The sequence below is a fragment of the Cryptotermes secundus genome, unplaced genomic scaffold, assembly GCF_002891405.2.
Source record: "Cryptotermes secundus unplaced genomic scaffold, Csec_1.0 scaffold1921, whole genome shotgun sequence".
Lineage (NCBI taxonomy): Eukaryota > Metazoa > Arthropoda > Insecta > Blattodea > Kalotermitidae > Cryptotermes > Cryptotermes secundus.
The window spans coordinates 49,211-73,560 of NW_019735493.1; the positions used below are offsets into that span (position 1 = coordinate 49,211).

Consider the following 24,350-nt stretch of genomic DNA (forward strand, 5'->3'; position numbering starts at 1 on the left):
TCCTCGTGGCCGTTAATCTCGGTTTTCTAGACCGGAGCCGCTATTTCCTTCAAATAGCTCCTCAATTATCCTCACGAGGCTGAGTGGACTCCGTTTCAGACCCACTACTTCTCAGAAAGTCCGGTAGCGACGATAATCGAACCCGGACCTCTGGATCTGTAGCCAGGAACTCTGAACACTAGACCACAGAGGCGGTCTTGAAGGTAGGATATCACATTAATGAGTTACGTGCAACAACGTTCAGTGTAAAGCATTAGTTAAGTCTAAATTGTCCGTGTTGATACAGAGAACGCACGGGTTTTTCTTCCTTTTCACTACAGCCCCAGTGGACCTAGGCCTACCTCTATGAACTTCTCCGTTCACTTCGGTTTTTCTAGATCTTACACATTCGGTAGGACTCCTTGGGCGGGTGATGAGCTCGTCGCAAAGCCTCTATCTGTACACACACACAAACTAAACATCCATGCCCTGAGTGTGATTCGAACCCACGATCCCGGTTTCCAAGCGAGCGAAGACAGTGCGTGCCTTAGACCGCTCGGCTACCGTGACCGGCGGTGTATAAGAATAATATATAAGAATTCAGTTCGTACCTCACAGGAAACAGATCCGAACCCACGATCCCGGCTTCCGAGCGAGCGAAGACAGTGCGTGCCTTAAACCGCTCGGCTACCGTGACCGGCAGTGTATAAGAATAATATATAAGAATTCAGTTCGTACCTCACAGGAAACAGATCCGAACCCAGGATCCCGGCTTCCGAGCAAGCGAATACAGCGCGTGCCTTAGACCGCTCGGCTACCGTGACCGGCCACCGACGGTGTCTACGTACGAAAATTGTCTAAGAGGAAACTGTGGGTTGTAGATGACTGTACTGACATCTGTGTTTCGTCCTGGTCTGACCTTGCCTGGTTAAGCGAGATAACGTGACCCACCCTCTAACTCACAATACCACCTCTGCAACCCTCGTTATTTGTCGTCGCCCCCGCCACCGCCCCCAGGGACCTATATAGAGAAGCGTTGGATCGAAGTGAGTTTGAACGCTCTCGACCCGTTATTGGATCCCATGAAGACTCCAGCTCATATCTGCAAGCCGCCTGCTTCAGGCAGTTCCCGCTCATAACGAACAGTGAAGTTCTTTGAGAGAGTTTCTCAAGTTAAGTTCGGAATGCCAATCGCTATTTCCCTTAGGCGCAATGTTATAATTGGAGATTATATAGCTTCCAGTTGCGGCGGCGGTCTAAGGTTTGAACACTGGGATCGTGGGTTCGATTCCCAGTCAAGGCATGGATGTCTGTGTGCGTTTATTCTATATTTGTGTTGTCCTGTGAGTAGGTAGCGGCCTTGCTAATGGCGGATACCCCGTCCAAGGAGTTCTATCGACTGTGTATGGGATCAAGGAACTGAAGAAGCGGCCAAGGCCCAACAAAGGGCTGTAGAGCCATAATAATAATAATTCAGTTAAATTCTTTATTATTTATGTGCTGAAACAACAGCCGCAACACAAATTATATACATAACACAGTGTAAATAATAATAATATAAGTAAAAAAGTAAAAGTAAAGTAAAGCTATCCCTGTAACAGACCGTGAAGGCCCATAGGACTGTGAGACGTTGAGGCTCCCACATTATCTAGACAATCGGCTCAAAGATGGTGGTAAGGTTGTCAGCCTTACGCGCCGGCCGTGTTTTACTCACCAGGAAAATTATTTAATTAATTCCTGGTACTCATTTCTGTTAGAGGCTGAGTCGACCCCAGGGCCATAGTGCGGCTGGAACGATTAGGTCAATTGAAAAAAAATCCAATAATAGTAATAATCCAGAACTACCCCAGAATGACCAAAGCAAATACAGTTCGCCAATTTTATTGCCTGAAACGAGACATATAGGCCTAAACGTCGGGAGCAGATTACGCCTTAGCTGTTTGGAGACGCTGTTATGCTATAGAGATGGTTAAAACTGCTGAGAAGAAACAGCAGATGCACCCCACAGCAGAGCGTAAGGTGAATTGACTGGACGGCGTCAAGTTCACTCTTTTTTCTTTTGCGTGTGCGTATTTTCGTTCTCTGTTCCGAAGGGATTTCATATGCGTGAGTCGAGTGCTCAGTAGGCCAACAAGGCAAGCCTAGAGTATACGCTTCATTGCAGGGTTTCCTGCCATTGGGAATGTCCGTGCGTTGGATTAGAAGTTATCATGGCGGTGACCTCGAAGGGATTATAACGTTGTATAGGTTGAGAGCGCGAAGTTTCGGAGGAACATATCGCAAGCTCAGCTTGCCATCTGCTTTTGCTGGTTTCTTGCCTGGCTTACATTTCGGCACTGAATATGTATGCAGTATGTACCTCACCATTAGCCGGTATAGCGACTGGCTACGGGCTGGACGATTGGAGTTCGAGGCCCGGTAGAGTCAAGAATTTCCCCTTCTCTACGTCGTCTAGACGGGCACTGGGGTCCACACAATGGATACCGGGGGCTCTTTCCCCGGGAGTAAAGCAGCCGGGGCGTGAAGCTGATCACTCACCTCCAGATAGTACCGAGGTCAAGAAAATGTGGGTCTATGCATCCACTCCCCCGTACGTCTTCTTGGCGTAGTGCTTAATTCGTTAAGCACAGTGACAACTTTACCTTTTATATGTTCCTCAAAACGTCAGGCTGTTTCCTAATTCCATGGCGTTACAGACCAAAAGGTCGCACAGTTCTAGGATCTGTATGTTTGCAGTGTGGACGCTTTTCTATACCTGGTCTTTGCTGTTGAGATTGTTCTTAAATGGATTTTGACAATTGGTTTTCAGTTTCTTTCCCTTCCTTTTTGCCCTTCTTCCTGGTGTTCACTGATCATTACTGGCAAATGTAATTGCCAGATTAATTGGCCATTTAATTTTTCTGTCCTTATCCGATTTATTTCTAACATTTCCCACGGTGCTCACATATCATCGCTGAAGCATGTACTTGATTCTTTGGTTTGCTGTTGACTGTGAATTAACTCTATCTACCGTTTTCCGCCTCCTCTGAAAATGTTTAGAATAAAATACATGAAACTATAATCTTAAGCTGTTTACTGAATCTTAGAAGTCGTTATGTCTCCGAGTTGATATTGATGAGACAAGAACAGGAGACACAGTCTCCGAAAACCGAACATGCCGCCCCTAGGAGGCTGTAGATTCCAGCGTTCTACTTCCCTCNCCCCCCCCCCCCCTCAGTTAAAACAAATCAACTTTCTAAACATTTCGCCACAATACACAATATTTCTAGTCACTGTGACGGACACTTTTATTTTTTAAATAGTTTAATTTAAATTTTACATGATATATTTTAGATTTTTTTAATTCACTTAGAGGGGGGTGGAGTCCAACTGGCTCCACTTGGCACGGCGGCCACTGATTGGCCTATTGTACCTGCCCCGGGTGATTATGATGATGGAGAATTTGGTGGGATAATGATTGGGAGGGGAAATCGAAGTACTCGGAGAAAACCCGCCCCAGCGCCACTTTGTGCACCACAAATCCCACTTGACCAGACCCGGGATCGAACCCGGGCCGCCGCGGTGTGAAGCCAGCTACTAACCGCTTGAGCTATGGCGCGGCCATGACGTTCAAAGAAAACACAACACACAAACCTGAACCTGTCATTACAAATGTAAGACATACGCTAGAAATGCTACTAAAACTTTTCATATCATTACTCGAGAAGTAAAGTAAAATCCGCACAGGCGTACATTAAGCCACGCGCATAGTAAGCTTATATGTTGCTAAACATAGTTGCCCAGGTCCGCCATTGTTCAGTTCAACAAGGCGCAGTTCATATTTCGGATTTTATTTTTTATTTCATTGCGTCAGTCCGTTTCTTCTTGCGACCGCAGGGAGCGCACGAAGTACGTCCGTTGCAACGAACGGACGTTGCTGAGGACACCACACTGTTGCAGAATACGTTGCATAGTTTTTTGTCTTCAATGGAGCCAGAATAAAGCGTAGCATTCGCCTCTCTTATTTATTTCTACAACGGACGTCACAACGTTCGTTACAACGGACGCATTTCGTGCGCTCGTGTGGCCCCAGCCTAATCGTGGCGAGTTTTATAGCCTACTGGTTCATCTGTTAATGTTGGACATATTCCCAAGTTTCGGTATCCTCACTTACGAAACATATGAACACCGTAACATGTGAAGCGGTCGTACATTTATTCTCATTTCATATTGTCATTAAACGGAATAAGAAATTCATCAACTATACCAACCGAGCTACCGCCGCTTGTCGGCGAAGTTAGTGCCAACTTTAGCGGATAGAAGGTGTCGCGTGGTCAGCGCAACGAATCCCCATGGCTGTTAATTTCGGTTTTCTAGACCGGAACCGCTATTTGTTGTATTTAATTGTAAATATTCATAGCTTTCTTTCAACCCTCGAAATCACTGCGATTACTGTATGTACCACCTACTTGAACGTTAAAGAACTCATCGTTTTGCCCAGAGAGTATATTTGTATTTATTATGATTATACAGTACACTTCGATTACCTCTGTTTCTCTAAGCAGCATTAACAGGTTGATCATTGTGATAGAGACACTATGTTTTCTGTGAGGTACGAACTGAATTTTTAAAACAGCAAAACTATATAAGATTTCAGGTTGTCACGGCGGTGACTGTGATGAATGCTGTGTTCTGGGATGTGGTGTCATGTAGATTTTTGTGTGAAGCGACGTTTCGGAGGAACTTATCGCCTCCATTTTCAAGGTAGACAAATCCGCTAGCGAGGAACCAGCGTGAGCCGGTGGCTACTATCTATCTGTCTATCTATCTATCTATCTATCTATCTATGGCTGTAGAGTTTTTATGGACATTGGCCGCTTTTTCAGTTTGTTAGGTAGGCCGCAACAGTCAAGACACGATGTCTGCAACATGACGCAAACAAAGGAACACAGTTGAAATGAATGAGATTATGAAAACCGCCGCACAGCGGTCTGAGTCATGATGTGACGTCAGCTTCGTCCTGACGAATAACGAATGAAATAAGACTGCGTCTTTTGTCTCATGTCTTGATGCTTGTCTTGACGCAGTTGGTGTGCGACGGCCCTATTAATCCTACACACAGTCTCTAGGACTCCTTGGGCGGGGATCAGCACGTCGCAAGGCCGTTACCTACACACAGAACAACACAAACACATGATAAACGCACACAGACATCCTTGCCTCGAGTGAGATTCGAACCCGCGGGCGAAGACGGTTCATGCCTTAGACCGCGCGGCCACTCTGATCGCCGTAGGAGAGTGCAGATGAGCGAAATAACGGCATGAACGGACGTTATTGATCGTTATTATATTTATCAACTGCCTAGGCTATGTGGCGTCGAATTATTAGGTGATTGTGGATGATTAATTGCAAATAAACGGTTGTGTTCTTTTTTTTTAGTTTGTTATTTCAACGACGCTGTCAGTATCGAGCCGTGTAGCCTCTGTGAGACGATGATTGATGAATATAGTGCAGTTGCTGGAATGAGAATTATTTTCTAATTTAGGCGTTACGGTAAAGTCACCGTGTTTAGAATAGGCGCCAAATTTCGGAAGTACGAGCAGCACTACGGCGCTGGCCACAGAGCCTTAACACTTCCTATGCAGCCAGTTCCTCAAGAGGCTCAAGAGCGGCAGATTGGACGTCGAAACAGCAGTGCTGCCACACCGTCAGTGCCTGTGTTTCCGCAGTTATAATGTTACGTCTCCAGTTACAAAGCTAAGGTCTCGAAACCATACGCAAGTTCCAACTTGCACATTGTTCATATGAATTAAGTTATATACATTGTAACATGATGTTCTGTGTGGGTGTGAAACTTAGTCTCTGACATTAAGGGAGGAACGTAGACTGAGGGTGTTTGAGAACAGGGTGTTGGGGAGAATATTTGGACCGAAGAGAGCGAATGTGCAATAAATTCGCTATATCCAATTCGGCATGAAGTTATTTGTCGCGTTAAGCGGCCTCCGTAGTCTAGAGGTAACGTTCCCACCTCATGACGCGTAGTACGCGGGTTCAAATACCCGGCGGAGGTCGTCGAATTTTTAAGGGCGGAAAAATTCAGGGAACAAGTCCTCCGGGAGGGACTTTAAGCCGTGGGTCCCGTGTCGTAGCTTTACGGCACGTAAAAGAACCTCATATCTCCAAAGGAGGTCAATGAGCCAAATTACGGACGTTTCCCGCCCAACAGCAGTCTCTAATACCTCTGGTAGATGGGGGAAGCATTATAGATACCTCTCAGCTAGTAGAGCCGGTCTCGCTGGCTGGGCGGGACTGATGGTAAGCACCAGTACCGGTAGGATATAGAGACTGGTAGAAATCATAGAGGGAAGCGCAATGGACCAATACAGGTCTAAGTGCATGGGGAAACCCACCCTCTCCAATAACTAATTAACTAACTATTTGTCGCGTTATACGCCCAACACGTGATTTTAACATAAGTTTGCATGTGAGACGTGCTGCAGAATGCTGCAATGGAACATTATATCTGCTCGTCTTTACAAATCTAAAGTTATCCGCGTCGTATTAATGACAGTGTTGCTAATGGTGTGAATGTCTCTGTTAGTGGGACGCGTTTCACCTCCCGCGTTTAGTCATTTCAGAGTCTGAATTAATTGTGCCCCACTAAATAGTAAAATTAATTTCGAGATAAGTCAATATTGAATTTTGCCCTATAAACAACAGGCGTAATTACGTAGCCTCCCATTGGTGCTATGATAACGGGTGACGTAGTAAAGGGAGGGTCGCTTCATGAGTTGTAATGGATATTTAAACACATTTCATGTGTATATATGTATCATAGTTGAGTGCTCCTGTTGTCGACTTAACATTCAAGCGTGTATACACAATGCAATGTTTACAATTCTCCCCACTGGGGACGTACCATTACTATCAATTAAGATGTAAAATTGCTTCATATACGAGTACAATAAGTAGTCTTGTACTCTGTATGAACCGGCTCTGTGGTTTAGTGGTCATAGTTCCTGGCTTCAGATACAGAGGTCCCGGGTTCGATTCTCGGCGATGCCAGACTTTCTGAGAGTTAATGGGTCTGGAACGGGGTCCACGCAGCCTCGTGATGATAATTAAGGAGCTATTTCAAGGAAATAGCGACTCTTGTCTAGAAAACCGAGATTAACGGCTGTGGAGTTCCGTTGCGCTGACCGCGCGACACCCTCTATCCGCTGAAGTTGGCACTAACTTCGCCGACAAGCGACAGTCGCTCGTTCGTTATAGTTCGCTTGGGGAATAAAGCCACAGAGTTGTTTTTGTGTTGTACGCTGTATGTCCGAAATTCACAGAATGAGCGCGTGATGGGAGTAGCATATTTTGTTAAAGTGAAATTTGGGCCAAGATGAATAAACATATTAGTAAAATTCAGGCATCAGAAATAATTTTAACTTTATTCATTCTGTACAGAAATATTAGCCTTATTTTGGACTCTATCCATCGTCTGGTAAAAAACCACAACGTTTTGGAGACTGCATCTGTCTCCGTCCTCAGGTGGATGGGGCAGGATAGACCTAATCAGTTGGGCCGTTAAAAAGAGCTAGTCTCAATCACTGGACAGTGACAGTCTAGAAAATGTGTGACTCTCAACGTCTCACAACCCTATGGGCCTTCACTGTCTAGAAAATATGTGACTCTCAAGGTCTCACAACCCTATGGGCCTTCACTGTCTGTTACCTTTCTTAATAGCAGATTCGAAGTTTAATGATAAGTAGAGATATTGTACCTTCGTATCGCATGCGTAAATGCATCCGAAGGTCATGTAAAGCTAATAAAAGACGGAAAAAATGAATATTACTGACTGTTGATGACGTGGCATTTCCTGTATAATAATCCTTTTAGTACAAACAAGTCCTAAGTAACTGCGTATTGTATTTTATTGTTTGTGTGAATGTGACATGTATTTATACTGGCATGAGTTCTAGCGACGTAAGATAATGCATGAATACAACACATTTTGTTTTCAGAATGTCTGCTGGTGAGCTTTCGAATTATTGATACTGATCGATTTGTTCTATTGCCAGAGGTAAGGTCGAGCCGATCACAATAGCCGCGTGGTCTGAGGCATGATCTTCGCTCGCTCGAGCGCTGGGATTGTAGGTTCGAATCCCATTGGAGGCATGAATGTGTGTGCGTTTATTCTATGTTTATATTGTCCTGTGTGTAGGTAGAGAGCTTGCGACGGACTGATCCCCCGTCCAAGGAGTCCTACCGACTGTGTAAAAAAGATTACGAAACTGAAGAAGAGGCAAGGGTCTCTTTGATTCAATTTTAATACCATTTACTTCATTAGTGTTCGCTGTTTGTTCTGTTTTCATAAAATTATATTAGTGTTGTTCACCTTTATTTATACAAAATTAGATAACACGCATGTATATATTGAACTTTGAACAAACATCATGGCATTTTTGGGTCTGCTGTGTTGAGAACAAAAAACAATTATAATTTAGCGATGGTGTCAAGTCCTTCATTACCATAATGCTTTTTTATCTATTCTGTTTGTGGGTTATGCAACGAAGGTTCCAGTACCTGGACTATATAGCGTTAAATGGATTAAGGTTTCGACAGGAATTAGTCATGCCTTGTTCGAGGTATTGTCCCAGTATTTGCCTGGAAGGACAGAAGAAATCCACGAAAATCCTAAATCAGTATAATTGGTGTCTCGACCGGAATTCGAACTGACCACCATCCGAATAGAGGTCATTGTCGTTAACTGGTACGACAACCCGTGTGGTGTAAACTGTCGACTTGTTATCATGTTTTTATGATACACATTCAAACAGTGAATGTTCTATTCATAACTGGACTGTAGTCCTAGTAGGCAACATGGTATCCTGTACGCCCCTTATATCCATATTTTATTTCATTACCTCAATAATTCATCACCCAGCAACTGTTTTGTCTAAACATCGAGCCTACCAAATGCCCATATTCCCTGTCCTCCAACCATTCTGTTAAGAAAAAACAGCTACTAACACGTATATGGGAGCCGGGAGAGCGCAGTCGCTGCAGCGGCTGATTACGGAATGGACAGCGGAGGTGTCAGAGTTCGAGTCCCCGTAGGGTCAAGAATTTTCTCTTTTCCAAATCTACCAGACCGGTTCTGGGGCCCACCCAGTCCCATATCCAGTGGGTACCTTGGGCTTTATCACCGGTGGTAAAGCAGCCAGGGTGTGAAGCTCACCACTAACCTACAACTGGCACCGAGGTCAAGAATGGGTGGATTTATACATCCACTCCTCCATACCTCTTCATGGCGTAGTGCTTAATTAGTTAAGTACAGGGACAACTTTGCCTTTGATAGTATCACTTTTATTTTCCAAGCGATACTGATGAACACAGAACAATAATTGTAATAATAGTTTTATGTAAAAGCGGTACTTTACTTTGAGAAACCGAGCGCCGCTGTAGAATGGGTGTCAATTTATTGTACTCGGGAGGTCCCGTGGACAAGTCTTGGTCCAGCGAGTGGCCATGCTTATTTATGTGCTAGGCCGTGCCATAGCTCAAGCGGTTAGTCGCTGGCTTCCCACCGCGGCGGCCCGGGTTCGATCCCGGGTCTAGTCAAGTGGGATTTCTGGTGGACAAAGTGACGCTGAGGCGGGGTTTCTCCGAGTAGTTCGGTTTCCCCTGCCAATCTTCATTCCACCAAATTCTCCATCATCATAATCAAACGGGGCAGGCTACAATAGGCCAATCAGTGGCCGCCGTGCCGAGTGGACCCAGTTGGACTCCACCCCCACTAAGTGAATTAAAAATAAATTATTTATGTTTTCGTGGGTTTTTTTTCAGTACCAAAGCCTTTTGTGCGTATGTATATATGTATGGGTATGTAAGATTTGAAATTCTCATGGCGGTAATTATGGGTTATAACGCCGTATAATTTGGAGAGAGCATGGCGTTTCGGAGGAACATATTACCTCCATCTTCAGGATTGAAGAATAATCATAGCAAGAAATCATCAGAAGCAGACGTCAAACAGCCTGCTTAGGAGAATATGGATGCGATATGTTTTTCCGAAACGTCGGAAGTATCTCCAAATTACAGACGCTTATACTCTCCTGTGGGTATGTTGATTGTGTATTTTACTGAATGCGTGCCTTTACTTAAAATTCTGGAACAGTTAAGGGGTATATTACGATTGACGACTTTCACTCTTTTGAAGTATATTTTGAAATAGACATAAGCAAGGTGAGGATAATGTAATAGACGCTAATGAGCACGAAAGATAATCCAGTCTGTGTGGATAGTTGCTGTATGAGAATAATACAACTCCCAGACCTTTGTCTTTCATTTGCTTGGAGCATTAATTGTTTTAACACTCCCAATAATCAGACTCTACCCTTTTTAGCCTGATTTCCTCATTTTGAAAAATAAAATTCTTTTAAAAGGGGCACGCGGTAGCGTAGTTGTTTGAGACACTATGCTACAAGCCGGAAGGTCGCGGGTTGGAGTCTCGTTGAGGTGGATACATTTCAAATTACCTAATCCTTCCAGCCATACTCTGGCCCTGGGTTTGACTCAGCCTCCTAAAAGAAATGAGTACCAAGAATCTTCCTGGAGGTAAAATGCTGCCGTCATGTAAGGCTGACCTTACCGCCATCTGTGAGCCGATTGTCTAGGAAATATAGGAGCCTCGACGTCTCGTCACCCTATGGGTCTCCGCGGCCTGTTAGAGGGATAGCTCTACCTTTTATTTAAGGCTCTTAAAATCACCTTGTCTCTGTATCCTTCTATGTCCGTCCTTCTGTCTGAGCATCCGTTTTTAAATTCTGAGGCTTTTGAGACTTACGAGATTACCTTGCCACGTGTTCCTAATTTTTTGGTTTTCTGTACGGTCCGCGTCGTATCAAAGGAAAGTAGACGGTTAGTTATTCCCAGAACTTCTTGTCTTTTTTTTTTCTATAGAGAAGGTAAATTACGAATTAACTCTCATTATACGATAATTCCCAAATTATGCATAATAACAAAAAATCCACAGATATTATTTAGAAAGTGAGGCCTTGGTGAAGACTGAGGGAGCCATTGGTGTAAATTATACAAATATAATATTAGTTTTAAGAATTTTCATAATATCGTTTTTAACACCGAAATGCATGTATTCTTCTTGATAAATCTCTATGCTTTTTATACAAGGATAAAAACTGATGCATCCTCTCACTCACTCACTCATGGAGCTGAGCCTTTCTGGAGGAGCCGCAAATTGTGAAGCTACTCAAGAATTTCACAGCATTTCATGGAACCCGAAGGTGCATTACCGTGTTCACAAGAGCCCCCCACTGTTCCCTGTCCAGAGCCAGATCAGTTCAATCCATACCATCACATTCTATCTTTCTAAGATCTATTATTATTTTAATATTGTCCACCCACCTACGCCTTGGTCTTCCCAGTGGTTTCTTTTCATCTGGTTTTCCCACCAATATCCTATATGCATTTCTCTTCGTCCCCATTCGTGCTACATGCCCTACCCACCTCATCCTCCTTGACTTGATCATTCTAATTATGCTTGAAGAAGGGTACAAGAAAAAGTGGTACAGCATTAAAATATATATTTTACTAAGAATTATTACCTCTTTATTCTGGAACATTTTAATATAGCATTACATAATCAGTAAATATAACACATAGTACATAATAAGCGTATATAACAATTTTCTGTACATCGGGGGAAAATTTTTAACATGATATATAATGATTTTCTTACGTTTATATTTTATAATATGTATACAATTAATTTTTTACAGCCATGGCCACTTGGAAGTATATATCATGTTTCACTATTAATAATATGGCTTCCAAAAAACTTTGGCATTAAATATATATCAATGGGAATTATGGTTTGGATCCTAAGTCCAAGTTTTTATACACTTTCATCCTGTTTTAGAATAGCACACAATATTTCCTGGAAACTTTAATAACTCTTTATGCAGTAGATGCATCTTGTAACATGTCAGACCGTTGTTGGGCAACAGGATATGGAACGAGGTTACGCAACAGTAGGGAAAGCGGTGTTTCTCCGTGCCGTTCCGAGTAGAGCCGAAGTGAGCCGAAGCGCGCTGGTAGTAGCAACCAGGGAACTTCGGCTCGGCACGGCACGGCACTGACAATCACCGCTTTCCTTACTGTTGCGTAACCTCGTTCCATATCCCATTGCCCACCAGCGGTTTGACATGTCACACTATATGTTGAATGCGATTATTCCCAACGAAAAGATATCCATGAAATTTATGATTTCATTGGCATTGTAGGTAGGATCTAGTAACTTTTGTGGTTGATTAAATACTCGACCAGTTATTCATGTAGTCTATCTGTGGTGAACATGTCGATCTATATAATAAATGAAAAGTTATCTGGATGAATTTCAACATAATTTAAATTATAACACTTAAAAGCTATTACTTGAATTGTATCAAATTTATTAAAGGAGAGTTATCGATAAGGGCTCTTAGTTCTATGCTGTCATTGTTACAGACTTACACTGGACTTGATAGGCATTTGTTTGCATGTATGGCAGTTTCATACATAATTTTCAAACTTTTGTCTAATGAATCGACATTGAATACGCAATAGCATCAATCTACGTTTATTTTACTATTATTCGTAATGTTGCTACAGTTTTGTTTATTTTTATATAATGCATTTGTGTGTCCTTCTGAGATTTCTTGTAGAGAATGAATTTGTAAGGGTCTGAAATGGAGAAAACTAATCGAAAGGACAACAGCGAAGACCTAAGGTATCTCATCTGCTCGTCTAAAACTTAGACACTAAACCCTCTGCAGTACATTATACCGTTCCGAAGAACAAAATATTTCGAGTCTTAAGTCAGAACGTCTTAATGAGGAGTAAGGATACAACGAGGCACTGGTTACAAAGCTCACTTCAAGTAGTTATAAGAACGAAAATATCGCACATTAACTTTGCTTTAGTGATTAAAAAAATGTTTACGAGTAAAACGTAGAAATGTTTATAGTAAAACCTTTCCACGTTTTTCTTTTTTACAGTTACAAATTATATACAATTCTTGATATTAATCACACCGTGAATTCTGTATTTATTTTACCATAAAGATAAAGTGAAAAGGTAAAGTTGTCCCTGTGCTTAACTAATTAAGCTCTACGCCATGAAGGCGTATGGGGGAGTGGATGTATAGATCCACATTTTCTTGACCTCAGCACTAGTTTCAGGTGAGTGGTCACGCTCCTGCCGCTTTACCCCCGGGGAAAGAATCCCCCGTACCCTTTGGGTAGGAAACTGGGTGGGCCCACAGTGTGGACGACGTGGAGAAGAGAAAATTGCTAACCATACCGGGACTCGAACTCCGAACTGCCATCTGTGAGCCCATTATCTAGAGAAAATGTGGGAACCTCGACGTCTCATAGCGGTATGGTCCTTCACGGCCCGTCGCAGGGATAGCTTTACCTGTACCTTTACCTTACAGGAATATTTTTTAAAAATTCTCTAGCACCGTTTATTCAGAACAGTCATTTACATGATCTTTTAATAATTATAACATTTTAATGATTTATATGTGTAGTTTTATGGAATACATACAAATTTGATACATATAATACAACTGGACGGATTTGTACATAACGGCATACAAACTTACTTTTTTGTTGCTTCAAATAGGCCATTTTGCCACTTTGAGAATAAGGCTTATGCATTACTGGGCGCGGGGTGTGACGTCATTCATTTGCATTTTGTTAATGCTGTGCAGAACATGTTCAGTCTCTCAGTCTCCAAATCATGAAGTATCCCAGATGAAATTCATGCGACATGCTCCGTTTATGCACATTAGTAAAAACAACGTCTTGAAATGAAAATTACGAATATCCGTAGCGCGTTTCGAGATTTCTGAATGTGTCATACTTCCATTGAAAACGAATTGCAAGTTACTGCTTTTGAGAACTGCTCCGTTTCTATGAATTCGATGACAGTTCAAACGACACTTTCTGGGATGTGAAGCCGTGTAGTCCGTAGAAGTTCACGGATCTTTCGCAGTAATTATTTTTTTAATTCTCTTAGCGGGGCATGGAGTCCAACTGGGTCCACTCGGCATGGCGGCCACTGATTAGCCTATTGTACCTGCCCCGGGAGATTATGATGGAGAATTTGGTGGAATGAAGATTGGCAGGGGAAACCGAAGTACTCGGAGAAAACCCACCCCAGCGCCACTTTGTCCACCACAAATCCCACTTGGCCATACCCAGGATCGAACATGGGCCACTGCGGTGGGAAGCCAGCGACTAACCGCTTGAACTATGGCGTCGCCATGTTTCGCAGTAACTTTCTGTCTCCATCTTCAGGGTGGAAGACATTGGGTAGCGAGCAAGAAGATTGAACCAGTGCATTCCTCCGAAATGCCGGTGAACATCTACCAGACTAAATTGTGTCACAGCCCGAAAGAACTATTCTTTATAGTTACCGATGCAAGAATCTCAAATCCATCAGGAAAGAGCATATTCACATGATGTAGAAAACGGCAAACTATTTGCCATTTGGTGGCTTTTGATGACGTGAACCTTCAAATTAATTTCATTGCGGTATTTTCTTTCTTCCTTTTTTTTTAATTTATATTTTCTACTTTATGAATGTGAAACGGAAAATATGATGTTTTCTTTTTCTTTTGTGACTGACTCGAATTTTTACATTTCGTCAAGGATGCCCATGAATTCCTATTTTAATCCATGCAGCAACGGATTTGTCAAATAGCTTTACGATGCATGACATCTATATAAACTAGAATCGAATCAATGGAACACTGTTGAAATGCTGTTATTGCTACTGAAGTTAATCCAATTTTTCCAGAGTTAAACGCTATTAAGAATCAATTTAATGATTCCAATACATTTTGAGTAATTATAAATTTAGAGCGTTCTCTTTATGATTTAAAATTGTAATTCCACTTCTTTTGATAATGTGTAAATATGTATGAAATTGATTTCACGCAAGATCATCAGAACGTATTCCTCGCAGCAATGTACTGTACATTCTATTACAGAATTTTGAACATATTTCCTTTTCATATTTTCCTTCAGTTCCCATTTGATGCAGAAATGAACAAAATTTCCGTCCAGATTGTAGGGCGCAATTCGGGATATAAGCAGCATTTTCCATCGATAATTTATTACATGTTAAAACTAGAGAGTTTGAAAATATATTATTATTATAATAATATAGCTTGGTGTTTTTTATTATTTCATTTTGTTCCAGATGTCGTGTTTGTATTTTCGACTCTTTCATTTTAAGTTATCAGAAGTAGCATTCCACATATTGCACAGCGTTGTAATTACCCATGCGGTGTTGCCAAATTCAGGATTGTAATTAATAATAATATTTACATGTGTTGGAAATTGTATAATATCTGAAAAAGTGATCTTGCAAGGATCGGATATTTCCATTAAAAAAAAAAAGAGAATGTTTAAACAATGAGATATTTGTCTTTGTAATGGACTTTAAATGTATACATTTAGTATAATTTGAAGTATAATTAGTCATAACAACATACAACATACGAGTATTTCAGAGAACTCTGGAATATTCATTTGTCTGCATGGACGGCAACGTCCGGATAACAACTGTTGGACTAGTTTTATGCCTGGGTAAAAACGAACAAAATTCGGACAGTTTATGTGATCACTCTTTGTAATTCCTTGTTTATGCCATATTGACTGCGGAATAGATCAGTTGACTAATCGTCGTCTTCTCACTGCAGAAGCCCGGGTTCAATCCCATGATAGGCCTCTGAGATTTGTGGTAGATAAAGTAGGATTAGAGCGGGGTTTTCTCTGAGCAATATTCGTCATTCTGCTAACGGTTTTGGTCAATGGATCATTTTTATGCACACCATCATGAGCCCAGATTAAAAGCTCTCCTTGTGGTACTGTTTTGCATAATACTGTAACATGACACCCGAAATCTGGAATATTGAAGTCAGAGTAGACGTTCATTGCTTGGCAATGTCTAGGTAAACACTTCCCCTACTATGCTGGGTCCCTTAGAAATAGCTAACCTCAGGACCCAACAGAATAGGTGTCCTTCCTCACCTAAGGACGGAAACAGATCAAGTTTCCGAATCTTTGTGTTTTTAGGATACCAGACGATGGACAAAGTCCGAAAATCCAGCAGTTCTGAGTGTTATACATCATCGCAGCCGCGCCATAGCTAAAGCGGTTAGTCGCTGACTTCCCACCGTGGCGGCCCGGGTTCGATCCCAGGTCTCGTCAAGTGCGATTTATGGTGGACAAAGTGGCGCTGAGCAGGTTTTCTCCGAGCACTTCGGTTTCCCCTGTCAATATTCATTCCACCAGTTGCTCTACAATCACCCTCACCTATCATCTGGGGCTGGTACAATAGGCCAGAAGTGGCCGCAGTGCAAGGGACTTAGTCCCACCCCACTAGCAGTAATAATATACATCATCGTCAGATCCCTTTAGAACTGAGGGTGTCTCTTGAGAAGGCAGACGAAGATGATTGAGAAGAGACGGCAAGAAAGGAATTAGAGTGTGAAAAGAAGGGTTCATGTGCTCTGCAGTTACATTGAGACTGGTATAATTCCTCTGTTGAAATCCGTTGCCAGAATACGACTAATGAAGACTGAGAATATTTAGCCTGTCCTAATGATTTTGTATAGCGTGGAGTTCAGCGGTAGCGCTGTGTTGTAGTTCCGGGTTGTGTGTTAAAGTGCTCAATAGACTCGGTCATGAAACCAAAACCCGTCTGTTAGCCAGTGACGGTGCCTTCAACATGATCTGACATTTGTCTCGGTAGCCTGCAATTGTATCGGTAGTTACGAGAGGGCATCAATTTTATTTTGCACTAAAAGTGCTGTAACACTGTCAAAGATTGAGGATGTACAGGCCTACAGTGTGAAAATTTCCTCACTTTTATTTGTCATAATTCCTGTTATCTTTCAAGTTGCGGTAACACTGTGACACGCTTAACATGACTTTTAGATGGACTGATGGAAAAGATCCGAAGAGAGATGAAGTGACAGGAGGTTGGAGAGAACTGCATAATGAGGAGCTTCATAACTTGTACTCTTCTCCAAGTATAATTAGAATGATCAAGTCAAGGAGGATGAGGTGGGAAGGTCATGTAGCACGAATGGAGGAGACTAGGAATGCGTATAGGATATTGGTGGGAAAGCCAGAAGGAAGGAGACCACAGGGAAGACCAAGGCATAGACGGGTGGACAATATTAGAATGGATCTTAGAGAGATAGGATGGGATGGTATGGATTTGATAGATCTGGCTCAGGATAGGGACCAGTGGAGGGCTCTTGTGAACACGGTAATGAACCTTCTGGTTCCATAAAATGCTGGGAAATTCTTGAGAAGCTGCAGAATTGGCGGCTCCTCCAGAAGGGCTCAGCTCCATGAGTGAGTAAGTAAGTAAGTAAGTAAGATGGGAAAGGCCCAAGAGGAACAGACGTACTTTGTACAATTTTTATGGCCAGATGGTGCGAAAGCTGCTCTAAGACAATATTTCCGGTTGACTTCAAGCTAGACATTAAAAATTCGAAACAACATAACACTTTGATATAAATATTTAGGAGGAAAATTTACTTGGATACAGATTCATATATATATATTTTTTTTCAAACATAATGATCCACTAATTCAACTCAGAGCGCCATGCATGTTTGGAAAATGCCTCGTTAAAACATCTCGATCGTGCAATTTAATAAAATTTTAATATGGTTTTCCTTGTCTGACGATACGAATTAAAAATTAATATCTTGATGCTTCCATCTTCAAGGCAGGAATAAGCAGAATGACTCATCAGACGCACCCTACTACGACTCTGAGGATGGAGGCAGCCTATACCTCTGAAGCATTGTCAACACTGTCCATTTCCACAGTGCAAAGACACAAAAACCAGAATCAACATTTGTAACGTACCACCGTGGAAACCTGAACAGTCACTTTTTAGCCTACTTTCTTTGTAAAAAGATAAAGTTGTCCCTGTGATTAACTAATTTTCTTGACTAGTGGTCAGCTTCACGCCCCCGCCGCTTAACCCCCAAGGAAAATCCCCCGGTAGCCATTGGATAGGAGGCTGGATGGGCCCAAGAGCTGGTTTGGACGACTTGGAGAAGAGAAAATTCTGACCCTACCGGGACTTGAATCTGACCCCTCTTTCGTCCACCCCGTAGCCTGAAACAATCCACATGAAATTTGGTATGTATATCATAGGATCTGATCCCATCACAACGGCATACTTCATAAATCCCTCCCATCAGTCTGTGTATCACTCTATCGTTGCTAGGCAACGGTTCGGTACACACCTTCCCGTGACAACTAATACACTCAAAAAGAGAAGAATTGTTGGAAGCGCCGTTTTCTCTACGGTCCTTGTCGTATCAGAGGAGAGTCTGGGACTGTCCGTGTGTCGCCAGTTTCAGTGTACGTACTGCCCAGGCCGTGATCTGAAAGCTTCCAGAGCCATCAAGTAGCAAAATATGACGTGAGTCCCATGAAACTCGAAACTAAGAATCATTGTTATGGCGAGGGTCAGCAGAAATTTACTGGACTACCGTTGGCTAGTTTTTCTTGGAGGCTTGTTCCCTTTTAAAGGTTCCTCGCGTCGATTTCCCGTCCGTCGCGATTTTCTGCTGCTTCTTATTCAGCTCTCGTTCCATCACTACCGTCACTACAGACCCGACGTAGCCTCTCCTTCCCCCGGCACCCCACTGGACTCCATTCCAGCGCCTGGAGTTCTGATCTGCGGTCTTCATTCAAGGAGCAGGTCCGTTATATCAATCATTTGTCATCTCTTCTTTCGTTCATTGTTTGTCTTACTTGAACCTCTTTTCTAATTACCTCATTCCGGACTTCGCCCCGAAGTGATTCCCTTGAAGGTCTCCCCTCGAAATCATATTTCTATTACCAGTAATTTCCTTTATGTATCTTACCCCTCATTCGACCGCCTCTGTGGTCAGAGTTCCTGGCTACAGATCCAGACGTCTGGGTTCGATTCTCGGCGCTCCCAGTTTTTCTGAGACGTAGTGGGTCTGGAACGGGGTCCACTCAGCCTCGTGATTATAACTGAGGAGTTATTTCAAAGAAATAGCGGCTCCAATCTGGAAAAGCGAGATTAACGGCCGTGGGGATCCGTTGCGCTGACCACGTGACTCCCTCTATCCGCTAAAATTGGCACTAACTTCGCCGACAAGCGGCGGTCGCTCGGTCGGTATAGTTCGCTTGCGGACTACAGGCCAAGATTTTTTTTTCTTTCTTGTGTGTTATTTACGTGTTTTTGTTTGTAGTACCGCTGCCATCGTGTAAAGACCCATTTGCAGTTTAAATAAATAAATAATAAAATATTTGCAACGCAAGGACCATCATATTTTCCAAATTTCTTTGTCCATGTATTTTACACTTCTTTGTTGATGTGACGAATTTTAAACCCGTTTCTATATCCATGTTTCCTGTTTAAATATTTCAGCTTGAGTTGTATTCTTGTTACAGGAATATCTCCCATTTCACCTAAAATAATTTAACTAACCAAAATTTATGAAGTAATTGTGGCAGTGCTTTTTGTTTAAATTAATTTCCCGGCGTCAGGTCTTTGTGAAATGCACTTGATATGGTACAGACGTGAAGTTTTATTTTCCTCTGCGATACAGAGATGTGGATCACGTATATCGTGTTTAATGCCGTAATAGAATGAAGTGAAACATCATTATCCTGCTTCTGAAACATTTCACACGGATAGATATCAGTAACAGCTGAATTTTTACCTTCTGTCACGGCAGTCAGAGTGAAAAGTAATTACTTTTGTAATTATATGAGTTGATAGCATTGTCAGATGCTGTGCTCCGCATGTGAAATTCATGCTCATGGCGTCCATGTTATGTATGTGGCGAGAGATTACAGAGCGCAGACTGGAAGTGTTTTTGAATAATGATGTTTTGTCTACCTGCATTAGGCTCTGAATCATGCCGAAGAGCCATCCATTCAAAAGAAATATTGATCTGTATATTTAATTTCACATTAAGCCATTTCACAGAATTCATAAAGTAATTAAATTATAGAGTATTCTGACGATGGTGTATAACACTCAGAATCACGGAGTTTTTTAATTTGTCCATCGTTCGATATTCTAAGGTAAAAAGGCAAAGTTGTCCCTGTGCTTAACTAATTAAGCTCTACACCATGAAGGCGTATGGGGGAATGGGTGTATTGATCCATATTGTCTTGACCTCGGCACTAGTTGGAGGTGAGTGATCTGCTTCACGCCCTGGCCGCTTTACCTCAGGGAAAGAGCCCCCTGTGCACATTGGATAAGAGGTTGGATGGATCCCAGTGCTGGTCTGGACGACGTGGAGCAGAGAAAATTCTTGACACAACCGGGACTCGAACTCCAACCTCTTTGTCGTCTAGCCCTCAGCTAGTCGCTATACCGACTACAGTATCCCGGCTCACTCGTCATGCATTGTAGAAACTATAAAACACAACGTTTCGGAAACTGAAACCTAACAGAGTAGGTGTCTTCAGCCCCTCACCTGAGGACGGAAACAGATTCAGTTTCCGAAACGTTCTGTTTTCTGGTTTCTAGAATAGCGGAAAATGGACAAAGTGCAAAAATCCAGTGATTCATAAATTAATATTTTGTATAATTTTTCTTTTCCGGTCTAGAAAACCGAAATTAACGGCCGTGGGGATCCGTTGCGCTGACCGCGCGACAGCCTCTATACGCAAATGTTGGCACTAAATCGACCGACAAGCTGTGTTCGCTCGGTCGGTGTAGTTCGCTTGCGGACTACAGGCCACGGATTCTGTATGAAGGTAATAGGTTATAATTGACCGATTTACGTAAAGGACTGTAAACGTCACGTCTTTGGAGACGTCAGACGTTACGTTTCCTGCCATCAGCGATACCACCGCGTTGTCCCCGCGAACTTGTGTTGCAGCGACTTAGCAGCTGCAGTCTTCAAATTGTCTACGGTGACAGACATTTGGATATGTAGGCCTACTTATTGGGAACTGTATTTTATGGAAATGGAAACTGACACAGCTAGGAAGAGTACGGTCTTCTATGTTGTAACATCGTGTACTCAGAAAAAGATCCAAACGCTTCAGAGGAACATATCGTCTAGATTTATTATGATGGGCAAATTGGCGCTGGGGGCAGGTTTTCTCCGAGTATTTCGGTTTCCCCTGCCAATCTTCATTCCACCAATTGCTCCACAATCACCCTCACCTATCATCTGGGGATGGTACAGTAGACGAGTAGTGGCCACAGTACAAGGGACTTAGTCCCACCCCACTAAGAATAATAAAAAAAAATCGCCTACATCTTCAGAGTTGAGTTATCTGAGCAAGGATCATCCAGAAGCAGACGACAAGTTGACCCTACTCGGAGGGAAGATGGGACTGATATATCTCTCAGAAATTTCGTGTTCTCCCTGAACTACAGGACATTACAGCCCAGAATGACCATCTTCGTCAAATTCACCAACATGAGAACCTGAGACTTAACAAACCGTACTTTATGGTTGTATTATAAGCTTGAGTTGTTTAAATATATCATTAACGCAAGAGTTATATGACTGAAAGTTTACACAGTAACTGTTTATTTTATTTTATTTTGAATTCTTAAATACAATTTTTGTTTCGATCGCTAAAGATTATTTTGTACAGAATGTTAAAGAAAACGTCTTTTTTCGCCCTCTCTTCATTCTATGAAGATAAAAAAACCTTTGCGCAATGAATCACAATTAAAAAATAGGTCCAAATTGTTATTCGCTGAAGTTCTTTATTTCTTCACAATTATAAAATATAGGTAAGCTGTCTCCCGGAAGAAGGTAGACATTTTAATAATGATTTAATTGTCTTTTATGAGTTAAAGAAAGAGTCACGCAGTTTTACTCAGGAAACCATTCTGCGAGTATACTGTCACAAATAATTGTTTTCCCTCGATTTTCGTCACTGTTGCCCAGTGTTTGGAGAGACAGTTCCTTAGCGATTCTACAGCTGAGCTGAATTTTGATTGGTCGTACGGCAATATCGCGTTTAATTTGTAATTCAGATTCTCTCCTGTTTTAAAGTTTGGCCTCAAATTTGGAAAATTTGCTTTAAACGCGGGTCAAAATACGATAAAATATTTTAAAGGACTGTAATATTGACAAGACCTTACCTCTTCCATTTTTATCAATGAAATTATTTAACGCTGTTCCTTTTCTTAAAGTATCAAATATTATAGATAGTGTCACGTAACTTCGAACAAGGCCCGCATTCCTAGTCAAATCCCGCACATAGCTTGTGGTGGGAGGAGTTTCTTAACACTCGGTTCTTCCACTGGCCGCCTGCCACTTCTCACACCCTCCACCCCCCCTTGTCTGAAATTTTTCTTCTGCGCATTCAAGGTTACTCTTGGCCTTGTTCGAAGTTACGTGGCACTTGCTATATTTATTGTGATTTTGGTTTTATGACTGATATCCTTACTGTCTGATTGCCCTGTATGTGGGAGAAGAGGAATGCATATAGGATATTTGTGAGAAAGCCAGAAGGATAGAGACTACTGGGATGACCAAGGCGTAGGTGGGTGGACATTATTAAAATGAATCTTAGAGAGATAGGCTCGGATTGCATGGATTGGATTGGTCTGACTCAGGATAGGGACCAGTGGAGGGCTCTTGTAAACACGGTAATGAGCCTGAGGGTTCCATAAAATGCTAGGAAGTTCTTGAGTAGCTGCAGAATTGGCGGCTCCTCAAGAAGGGCTCAGCTCCAGGAGTGAGTAAGTAAGTAAGTAAGTAAGAACATTAATTTCACCATTATTCTCAAGAAGCCGACTGATCATCCATTGCCAATATGTTACGGAATATCAGAATTCATAACAGCTCGTTAAATTTAAAAATGTGGCTGCTTTCAGCGACCATGAAGTTAAGAGAGATCAACGGAAATAGTTTTCATTTCATTACTTAGAAATGTTAGTACAGTTAGAGTACAGTATGCGTTAATGTTGACCCCTTTGCCATGTTACTTTATAGTATATTCAGTTCATATTTAATTCCGTAGTAAAGTGGGAGTGTACTGATATCACACATTTCACAAACAAATGTAAGTAAAAGTTAAAAATTTTCATACTAATAACGCGCAACTTAATAACAATTCCTACATAAACATATTTTTAGTTATTTTTTCAGTTCCACATTTATTGAAAGGATTTCCCTTTATTTACGAGTAAACAGCCTTTAAAAGCGCTTCAAAAAGCGAAGTAATATTTATGTCTTCCCGTTACATTCGGGTTATAAGCCCAAATTGTAAATTATATTTTTCAATATAGACTAGAGCTGTTCGTATTTAAATTTCTGTTAAATTACTTTAGTGAAACTGCTCATGAATTTGACAGAGACATTTGGAGGTGTGAATATTCAACTTTACATTAAATGACGCTAATAAATGCATTTCCCTGACTATGACATCCTGTGGTATGGTTGTTAGTTACGAAAATTTCTTACATACACGCAAGATATATATCTTCTCCCTTAGGTTTCGTTTATGGTCGCGCCATAACTCAAGAAGTTAGTCGCTGGCTTCCCACCGCGGCTGCCCGGGTTCGATCCCGGGTCGGGTCAAGTGGGATCTGTGGTGGACAAAGTGGCTCTGGGGCAGGTTTCCTCAGGGTACTTCGGTTTCCCCTGCCAATCTTCAATCCACCAGTTGCTCTACAATCACCCTCACCTATCATCTGGGGCTGGTAGAATAGGCCAGAAGTGGACGCAGTACAAGGGACTTAGACCAACCCCACTAGCAATAAAAAAATAGGTTTTGTTTCCCCGAAACGTTGACAACTACCTAGTACATTACATACTGTCAAAAACAGAAAAAAAATAACACAAATTTTCACTGTCTTGTAAACCCTGAAATCTTATATTGGATATATTTACTTCATTAAAATCACAACCCCATTGAGTTAGAAGCGTGTGTTAATACATCCCTTTGGAAATAAAACTTAATTTTAACCAGATTTGGAACTGTAACCATTTCGAAAGTCTATGTAGATACGTTTCCACCAGCCATAGCAAACACTGCTCATTGTATTATAGGTATAAGTATGGGAGCTGTGTGGAAACAGAGTTGACAAGAACCAGACCAGTCACAATCAGTTGACTCTCAGGATTACCATGCTTCCAATGTATATTAATACGCAAAAACTGAAATAATACTTTTATGCTAGTTTTTTTTACTAAACTTTACAAGCATTGTCGAAAGATGCTGCCTTAATCTAATTTTTTTTTATCATTCCGAATGTTAATTATTGAATGTGGTACATGAGATGTATTTATACAGAAAATGCAGCCAGTCAGTATGTCTCCAGTGATACATTATGCTGCT

At 41.9% G+C, this 24,350-nt stretch overlaps 1 protein-coding gene across 3 annotated transcripts in view; it reads left to right on the top strand.

The window, feature by feature from the left end:
* LOC111869485 (pseudouridine-5'-phosphate glycosidase) overlaps positions 1-24,350 on the top strand; it is a 192,252-nt gene that overhangs the window by 43,062 nt on the left and 124,840 nt on the right. The window lies entirely within an intron of this gene.